The sequence below is a fragment of the Belonocnema kinseyi genome, chromosome 7, assembly GCF_010883055.1.
Source record: "Belonocnema kinseyi isolate 2016_QV_RU_SX_M_011 chromosome 7, B_treatae_v1, whole genome shotgun sequence".
Classification (NCBI taxonomy): domain Eukaryota; kingdom Metazoa; phylum Arthropoda; class Insecta; order Hymenoptera; family Cynipidae; genus Belonocnema; species Belonocnema kinseyi.
The window spans coordinates 90,302,363-90,312,676 of record NC_046663.1 but is presented as its reverse complement, the minus strand read 5'-3'; the positions used below and the strand labels follow the sequence as shown (position 1 = coordinate 90,312,676).

General features: G+C 35.4%; 1 protein-coding gene across 1 annotated transcript in view; it reads left to right on the top strand.

Annotated features, from left to right (window-relative positions):
- Window positions 1-6,344: 6,344 nt before the first annotated feature.
- LOC117177149 (protein amalgam-like) overlaps window positions 6,345-10,314 on the top strand; it is a 260,532-nt gene continuing 256,562 nt past the window's right edge. The window contains exon 1 of the mRNA XM_033367652.1: window positions 6,345-6,749. The gene's annotated coding sequence lies outside the window, so the exon portion shown is untranslated. The remainder of the gene's footprint in view (window positions 6,750-10,314) is intronic.

Genomic DNA, 10,314 nt, shown 5'->3' with positions numbered 1-10,314 from the left:
TTGCCGGTAACAGCGAGACCTATCCGGCCATAGAAAAGTATATGAATTCATATAGAGTCGTAGTCAATTTGATGGTTAGATACAAGCATCGTAGTAGATAGATGGAGTAGCGGTAGAGTAAGCTTGCAGTTTAAGCGGTAGTTCAAATTGTGGAGAGTGAACATGTAGTAATCACATCTTCGTGGGGTTCGCCAGCCGTTTAAAGTGTGAAATTCAAAGCATAGAGAACAAGCCGTGCATTTTTAAGATAGTGAAAAAAAGGAAGAAGGTAGAAAGTCGAAGATAATGCCTAGGAATTTAGTTTCGTGTACAGGGAGGATAATTTGGTTGTCTAATGTGAGATATACGTCAAATGGGAGGGATTCTTTTCGAGTGAAGATCATCAGTTTGGATTTGTTGATAGATATTTTTAAGCATTTAGATTTTAGAAAATTTGGAAGAATATCCAAACTTTCTTGCAAGATGTAGACGCATTCCCCCAGATCACCTGAGGTGAAATAGATAACAATGTCATCCGCATATTGCAAAATTTTACAGAGTGGGTGGAGATGATTGTGTAAGTCCAACATATAAATGTTATAAAGAACAGGGCTTGATACACAGCCTTGAGGGAGGCCTCTGCTGAATTTATATGGTCCAATGCTTTTATTGTTGACTCTGAAGAATACCTCTCTATCTGAGGTCAGATTTTAAAAGAATTTGTAATATTTCCATGGGACACCCAATTTTTTTACGTCATTGATTAGAATGTCAGGGATGACTCTGTCATAAGCTGCTTCAACGTCCAGAAATAAGGCTGCTGTGTATGATTTATTGACAAATGCTGTGTGTACTTCGGTAGAGAAAATGACAAGGCAGTCAGCACAGGATCTATTCTTACGGAATCAAAACTGGGATGGGGGAAGGACCAAAGAGTTCTCAAGTCACCAGTTCAGTCTATTAACTACTAGTCTTTCCATGAGTTTCAGAAAGCAGGATGCCAAGGCAATAGGACGAAATTTTTTCGAATTGGGTTTTCCGATTAGAAAAACTAAGAATTTGTTCCAGTGATCTGGGAAGAAACCACCATCCAAGATTAGATTATATATGTTTAACAGATGTATCCGAATATTTTCTGGAAAGTTTTGAATAATCTGGAAATTGATTTTATCTAGTCCCGGGGAGGACGTGCTTTTAGAGGTGGCAATGGCAAGATTTAACTCCTGAATATTGAAGGGTTCACTCGGGAATCTAGAGACGATAAGGTTAGGAAAGCGATCGGGGTTGGCGTTGGTTGTAACTTGGACAGGAGGCGAGTCCGGGAGAGGTGGGGGCAGGGGTAGGTTTGAGGGGGGTGAGCTATGGTCACAAAATTTTTCTATGAATTTTTCCATTTTTTTTACTATTTCTTGATTAATCGGGGAAGTGAATGGAGAAGGGTTAGTGAGAAGTCTGTGTCGAAAGCCGCGAATCTTATTCCAGATATCTGACATTTGGGAAGTTGAAGTAATAGATTCGCAAAATGATCTCCAGCCGGAGATTTTGGTTTTTTTAAGGTTTTTGTGGCTTCAGCTTCGAATTTCTGAAGGTCTAGAAAATTTTCGAAATTGTATTGATGTCTATACCTTCCAAACTTGGCTCTTCTTAATCTCTCCAACCTTGAGCAATTCTCGTTCCACCACGGTGGAGAATATGGATAATCACGTTTTGGGACATTATGAATTTTAGGACCGGCTATATGAAGGGCTTTATCAATACTTTCAAATAGATCATAATATGCTTGCAAAGCTGAGAAAGGGTTATTGTTATTTTGGCTAAAATTAAAGTAATTTTTTTTAGGGTTTCCTGAAAAATATCCCAAGACACTTTTTTAAATTATACTTGTGTGAGAAGAATTCATAATATGAGCAGGAGATACCAATAGTAGTTGAAATAGGAAAGTGATCACTACCCATCTTATCCCCTTCTACTTTCCATGAACATAAAGGCTCAAGGCTACCAGAGACCAGGGAGAGATCGATAGCAGGTTTCAATTGGTTGGGCCTAGAAAAGCGAGTGGAAGATCCGTCATTTAAAATAATGAGGTTGGAAGCTAGAACTGCAGTATTTAATTTGTTTCCAGCTGGGCAGGCATTATCACATCCCCAGGACTGATGATGGAAATTGAAATCTCTGCCAGTAAACACTACTGGGAAGACCTCAGATAATGAGTCAAAAAAGGAGTTCCAGTTTATGGCTTTAGCTGGAGTTATAGGATTTTTATAAATATTAATGATCAATAATTCGCCCCAACTAGAGGGAACAGAAATAGCGAGGGTGTCTAATTGGTTAGGCATTTCGCCAATTTTTAATTCAGAGAAAACAATATCATTCCTAATAGCAATGATAAGACCACCACCAATATTGATAGCGCGGTATTTTCAAATAATGTTAAATTTCCGTAGGAAAAAATGATTTTTATCTTTTAGCCAGATCTCATTTAATAAGATGATATCGTAGTTGTGAATAATTCTTTCCGAGGACCCTTTTTTATGGATTATGCCACGGCAATTCCATTGTAGAATTCTTAATTTTTCTAGATTACCCATTATGGATAAAAAAGAGTTTTAAGGGGTCGAGGTAGTGGTAATCGGATTCTGGTTATTTAGCAGGGGGCTATTGTATTGGCCTAAAAGTCCACTGCTAAGAAGAGATAAGAGAGGAGCAAAGCGTTGGAGGAGATTCATAAGAGATGAAATCATTTCTCTGAGGTGTTGGTTTTGAAAATCGGTGAAGGAAGGAGGAGGGGAAGGAGTCGGGGAAGGGGAGTTAATAGGAAGATCTTGTAAACAGACACCATTTCCGAAAGGGCTAGAAGACCGAGAGTAAAGATGAGAGAAGGATTGCGATTCAGATTTTATATGCGATTTCCTATGTGAAGACGGAGGGGATAGTGGGGTTGTTGTTCTAGAGTGGGAGGGGGCTTTTTTAGCAGCTTTACTATATTTTTGGGAGAATTCAGGACCGAAAGAGATGGAGTCAACATCAGCTTCTCCTAAAGATGGAAAGTTTGAGAAGTTAAACAAAGGTGAAGAAGAATCTAGAGAGGATTTTAAGTGAGCGGCGATGACAGAGTCAATATTTTGGGATCCCTGGGGGGATGATTTTTCTCTTTTGTAGAGAAAGGCGCCTTTTTTACACTGATATCGTGTTGTGCAGAAATTCTGCGGATTTCCTTCTCATCGACGTATAGAGGGCACTGCTTGTCAAAAAGCTCAATGTGGGCCTTTACAGTTAATACAGAGGAGAGATGAGGTTCCATTAGGGCAGTTTTGGTCTTCACGTGACCATGTCTAGCACAGCCGTAGCAGAGTTTTGGAGGAAGGATGTAGGGAGAGACCTTATATAGGGTGTCATAAAATTTTATATCCTGGGGAAGGAGTTGTCCATCGAAAGTGACCAAAATGGTTTTTAAAGGAACTAGGTTATCTGTTTCGTCCTTCTTCGATAATCTGGAAGCCTCCAGAATTGGAATAGGGGAGATAGCGTTAGCTTTTAGCTCATTCATAGTAAGGTCTGTAGGAATTCCCTTAATGACGCCATTGCGAGAAACCCTATAGTTGGGAATGAATGCGTTAAGCCTGAGGCATACAGAGAGCAGGTTATCAACTATGCGGTTGGCGCCATCACCCGAGTTGCAAAAACGGCAAACCTGCTCTTCCCTTTTTTTGAAATCTAAAACCACATTATTAAATGATTTGTGTAGGATTTTACCTAAGTTACACGGGTCCATAGGATTTTCTTCCCCGGAATCAACTTCGATAGAGTAGGGGCCTTTGTTGGAGCGAGAGTATCTATTCTTGAGTCTAGGCGACCGAAAGGAGTTTAGGGTTGAGTTCGATTCGGTGTGTCTAACCTTGGTGGTAAGTGGGTTGCTAATTTCATTGCTTTTGGAGCCTGGTTAAGGGTCTCTTGATTTAGGAAAGAAGTTTCATTAATTTCCATACCTTCATCAATCAAGGCATTGTGATGGTTATGGATTCCAGACTGCGTGGAGCTAAACTCAGCTTGTAGGCCTTCTATGCCCAAGTTCAACACATCCTGGTTAATTTCACCATCTGCAATGTCCCCGTCAACGGACCCCATGCTCCGAAAAAGACGCAGGCCGCAAGCGGCCGGCACTACAGCGAAACACCCACCTGAACTCTGTGAGAAGATAACAGGAACCAGAACAAAACAAATTCAATCTTTTAGTAGAGAAAGCTTTCTTCCTTCAGAAATTAAGACAGCAGGACACTTCAATCTTTTTCACCGGCACTTTTTTGAAAAACACCCTGTCAACCTCAACCGCGATAAATCTGAAGCAAATCTCTGTTCATCACCTGATGTCTGATGATGACAAGTGGATATAGTATATATATATATGTGTGTGTGTGTGTGTGTGTGTGTGTGTGTGTGTGTGTGTGTGTCAGAACGCGGATATCTCTGACATGCACAGTAGTTATTCCTGTGTATTTTTAGGTTATGTAACGCCATGTGTCACTTTAAAAATACACATAAATCACTACTGCGCATGTCAGAGAAATACGCGTTCTAACAAGACTGGAACAAGCTAGCCAAATTTCTAAAAACAGAAGGCGGGTTATTTGCAACGCTTTTTCTTGATCAATAAAATTGTTTAATACTGCACTTTTTTTTTTAATAGTAATAGATTTATCGATTTCGTACTAAAAGTATATTTACTAAATATCTCGAAAATACATGACACATTGTTGACGAAAATTACTGAGGAGAAAACATGGCGAAACAACGAAGTAACCCAGTGGGAAAACAAATTAAGGATGTCCTAGAGACGTCTTTGCGACATCCCTAAGACATCTTTTATAACATGTCTTTTGGTCATTCTAGGGATGCTCTTAAACGTCTAATGTCAGTAAAAAAGATGTCGCGAGAACGTCCATGTCTTTAAGACGTCGTTAGGTCATCTTTAGGACATTGGACGTCTTAGAGATGTTGCTTGGGCTGGCATAGGATGTCCTAGGAATGTCCCAAGGACGTTCTTGCGATTTTCATAGTTCTGTGCTCACCGGGAATAGTCCACGAACTATTACTTCGTGGACTAAGCACATGGGATTCGGTTAATTTGTTCCCTATTTTGCTAATATCTTCGTAAAAAATCATTTTTTTCTATATAAGTGTATTTGAAAAATAGTTTTCATTTTTTAAGAACTATTTAATGACATAATAAAATGATAGTAATTATTATTACTATGATTACTTGGATGACTGAATGTTACCGAATTTAAAAATTCCCGAAAAATAAAATTGCCGACAGAAAATTGTCGAATTATAAAATATCTGAAATTGAAAATGAAAGAATTTAAACGATTTAATTTTTTATTTATAAAATGAATTAAATTATTACAAATAATTTCGATTTATTTATAAAACAAAAATATGGCTTATACTCGAGAATGTTATAATTATAATTGAAGGGCCGAATACAATAACCACCTTGGCGCTCAAAAGCGCGGAGAATAATTGTCCGCGGAGCAAAATCTTAAAATTGTTTGAATTTGCGTGTTGATTCCTAGGAAAATTTAAAATGATTTCTTATTTTGGAAATTTAATTTTAAATGAAAAGTTAGAAACATTTTAGGCCATTTCAAGAGTTTCAAAAATGGGGCAATTGAAAAATCTCGAAAAAAAATTTTTTCATTGTAAATTTCCTGAAAAAGTAAATTTTTTTAAAGTAGAAAATCCCGACAATTTAAAATACCCAAATTGAAAAATTCAAGAATAATAACATTCCTTATCGTTTATAATATTATCTAACTTGAACATTCTTGAATCTTAACTTTTAAAAAATCGTTTGAATAATAAATAAATATGAAAATAAAAAAATGTTTTACGTTTATTAAATGGAGGCAATTTATTGTATTTATTATTTTGTTATATAGAAATTTTTTATTTTTTAGATGCGGGAATTTCACTGTGCTGGCAATTTAACAATGTCGTATATTTTATAATGTAGGAAATAATCTGTAAGATTTTAAACCAATTTTTTTATTTTGTAATCTTTGCAATTAATAATTATATTATGATTTTATTATTTCATTAGAAAGTAATTAAAAAATAAAAACTATTTTTCAAATACACTTATACAGAAAAAATTATCTTTTACGAAGATATTAGCAAAATAGGGCAAAAATGAACTGAATCTCGCATGCCCTTGTTTTCCCCACAGAAATCTACGAAGTGAAATTAGCTGGTGATTGAAGTGAAAATACCTAATTGAATTAAATCGATTAGAATCGAATATCAATAAAGATTTTCTTCTCTCGCGAGAATTCCAAGATGGCGTCACAGTCGTTGGCCTTTCTTCAAATTACAACCGTCGCGTTGAGTTCCGTATTTCAGATCGGAAATATAGACAGGTTTCGACGAGTTGAATAAAATTTCGACCAGAAGTTAGTTCCGGAAACACTAATGATCAAAAATTCATAAAAATTTCGGAAAATCTAGGTGCATTTATAACGATTTTCAATATTCGGGTTCCGAGGTTCCACGGGCGGCAGCCTTCTTCATGGCGTTCGCTTCAAAATTGGACGACTTGCTGTGTTTTTCGTTAAAAAAGTGGACAATTTTCGAGTTTTAAGCGTAAAATTCGAGGCTCCAAAGAATTCTGTAGAAACTTTTTACCTTGTGCCGCGGTTTTACGTCAGTGACAATATTTCAAGTGTTTACATTTCGTGATTTGGTCAGTAGTAGTTTTCTGCTGTGCGAATTTCGTAAGTTTACATTTCTGTCTTTTTTTTTAAGTAATGAAAATATTAGTCTATTTTGAGGTATAGGTTAGGATAAGGAAGTTGTTTAAATACGAGGAAAGAGAAGAACATTTTATCGTGATTTTCAAATGAAATTTTTCACATCCTTTTTTCCTACATATCACACTTTCCGAAAAACCTTGTCTTTAGTTGAGATTTGGTCCAACTGACCAGAAGAAAAAAAACAGGTCTGTCCTACGTTAAAACATAGGTTCATGTCTGCCTAAATGCTTTTATTTAAGAAAAGGGTATGTCGTCGGGACGCACGCTAGAAGTGAAACTTAAAAAACATTAATTTCATTCTTGGAAAGAATGATATCGTCTTTTTGCTAGAAAAATATTCTTCTTGATTGAAAATCTAACTGTTTGATAATTTATGTATTTTGTTCAAAATTATTTTTGTCATTGTAGAAAATGAATTTTTTCCTCAAGAATTCAACTGATTGGTTGCAAATTAATTTTTTTTTTATTTGAAATAAATATATTTTTTAGTTGAAATATAAGCTATCAAAATTTTGGTTGAAAATTCAACTGCTTAGTTGAAAATTAATTTTTTGTAATAAACATTGATCCATTGTATTTTTGCTTGAAAATTGATATTTTTTTAGTTTAAAAATTCAACTGTTTGGTCCAAAATTTAACTATTTTCTTGAAAATGTGTGTCTTTATGTACAAAATTTAACTTACTATTCCATTTTTTGCAAAGAATGAATCTTTTTAATTTGAAAGTTCTTTTTTACATTCTCATCTGAGAAGGTATTATATTTGTATAAAATTTCACACCCCCAGTTTTTGTCAAATGTCCACGTATTGAGACCCCCTGAATCCGAAAAACAGGTTTTTACGAATGTATATGTCTGTTTTTCTGCCTGCATGCATGTATGAATGAATGTATGTATGTATGTTGTATGAGTGTTGCATGAATGTATGTATGCCTGTGAACTCGTTAACTTTTGAAAAAATCAATCTATTAGATTGGCCTTTGGTACACTTGTTCAGTGTCCCAAACTAAAGTTCAAGTTCGATAGCCAGCCATTTTGGATAAAAATTCGAAAAGCGGGCACATTTGAATATTTGTTAGAAAATTCAAAAATTCTCTGTACGGTCATTCATAGCATTCAAAAAGTCGAACAATTTATCCTATTGACTTTTTTCATAAAATCAAAAATTACCAGAGTTATAGCATTTACAAAATTACAAAAAACACACGAAAATGAACATTTTAAGCCAAATAACGCACGATATGAAAAAAGTAAAGAGAAGAAAAATGTTGCTTTTTGAATGCCCTACAAGATTATCATAACAACTTTTTGAATTTTCTTGAAAAATCCAAAGTTCAAATTTTGACAGAATATGAAATAATGAAAAATCCAAAAATTACATTTTTCAGCCAAACTATGCAAAATATGGTAAAAGACGGGAAAAAAATTGTGCATTTGAAAAAGATCTACAAATGTATAATCAACCACTTTTTGATAGGCTGCGTAGTTTTGGCTTTAATCATAAAAAACATCATTAACAGTGAAAAAAAATCTGCCCGCTGCATGGGCACATTCTTATCAGAACTTTTATTTTTTAATTCCTTTTTCGTCTCATGCGTGGGGTTTCCAAAAATTAACTTTTCATGTTTTTGATGCGTTTTTTACGATTAAAACTAAAAACAGAACTGTCAAAAAATTATTCATGACAAATCATTTTTACATTCTCATGAGAGAAGGTATTAGATTTGTATAAAATTTGACCCCCCTAGTTTTTGTCATAAAGTCCACGTTTTGAGACCCCCTGAATCCGAAAAACAGGCCTTTAAGAAAGTTTCTGCCTGTCGGTCTGCCTGTGTATATTTACACCTATCTTTCTTTCAGCATGATAACGTTTGAAAAAATCATTCTATTAGATTGGCCTCTGGTATACTCTTTCAGTGTCCTAAGCTAAAGGTCAAGTTCGTTAGCCAGCCATTCTGGATAAAAATTCAAAAAGTGAGCGCATTTTGAATATTTTTTAGACAATTTTTGTTTGAATTTAAGAATTCTCTGTACGGTTTGATTTCTAAATGCCCTATAAGATTATCATAAAAACGTTTTGAATTATCTTGATAAATCGAGAATTCAAATTTTGACAGCATATAAAATAATGAAAAATCCGAAAGTTACATTTTTTCATGCAACATTTTCACAGTATTTGAAATATTCTTAAATATACCCTGGCGGGCTGAAGGAATCGAATGGATCCTCCACAAAATACCCATAAGACCCCATTGGGTCCCCGTTTGAAGTGTGGCAGTCAACAGGCATTATACGTCTTATATTTTTTTAAACTTTTAGCCGTTGCAAAAAAAAAACGATTATGATTATTCCGTGACCTTTTACAGGCAATTTTAACGTAGAATCCGAATTTCATCAATTAAAATGTTGATTTTGTTGTTTTTTCGAATTTTTTAAGAAGGAACCGAATGGGGACCCAATGGGGTCTTTACGGATATTTTGTAGAGGCTCCATTCGGTTCCTTCGGTCCGCCAGGGTATTCAGTGTTGCATTTGAGCGAGAAATACGAGAAATGAGCAACAGCAAGAAAAGCTCTCGTCTTTTTTTATGAAATCTCATCTCATCTAGTCTAATATAAGCGAGCTTCTCGAAATGTCGCACATTTCGATCAAATGCCTCGTCAGTGTCAAAATTAACATTCGTAAAAAAAAAATGTCATAAGTAGTGTCATAAATTATGAAAGTAGGAATAGGAGGCACAAAAAAGATATCATTCAGAGTAAAATGTGTATTTCTATTAAATTATATAGGGTGAGTGACCCAGTAAATGAACACTTAAGGAAATCACCGATTACAACTAGTCCATTTCACGTTATAATAATTGATTATTTTTACAAAACTTTTGAAAATAGATTCTTAAGGGTTCAAATTTCATAATCCGATAAGAAAATTTTATTTTTACCAAAAACCTTTATAAAAAACAATTCAATAGTGCAAAATTAACGAAAACACCAGTGAATGAACACTGTGAGCTAATGAATGAACAGTAGAGCACTGCATATACTGGAACTTTATATTCTCGACAATTGTTTCTGTTGCTCACTCGAGGCAAAACATCATAAAACAAAAACATCATAGCCAAGGAGAATGAAAAGAAAGAGAGGTATCGAGACCTTATAAGGGAGTTGCAACGATTGTACCCGGAATATTCTATTAAACTGATCGTCCTTATCATCGGCGCTCTTGGAGGTGCCAAGCTTTCACTTGCTAATAGCCTAAAAAGCATCCCTGCGTGTCAACAATATGCTAGAACACTTGCGGGAAAAATGCAGAAGGCGGTTGTCCTTGGGTCACTCCGTGTTCTTACGGTGCACGAGGCTTTTGCTGGATCGTCGTATTGATTCCTTTACAGACTGTAACCACCTATTTCACGGTTGTGAGACGTGGTTATGGTTGAAATTTTACCGCGATTTCGCTGGAAGAGGGTGCAATTTTTCAGATTAGCACCCGCTCCCGGCGAAATCCTGCGGTTGTCCTTATGACAAATTT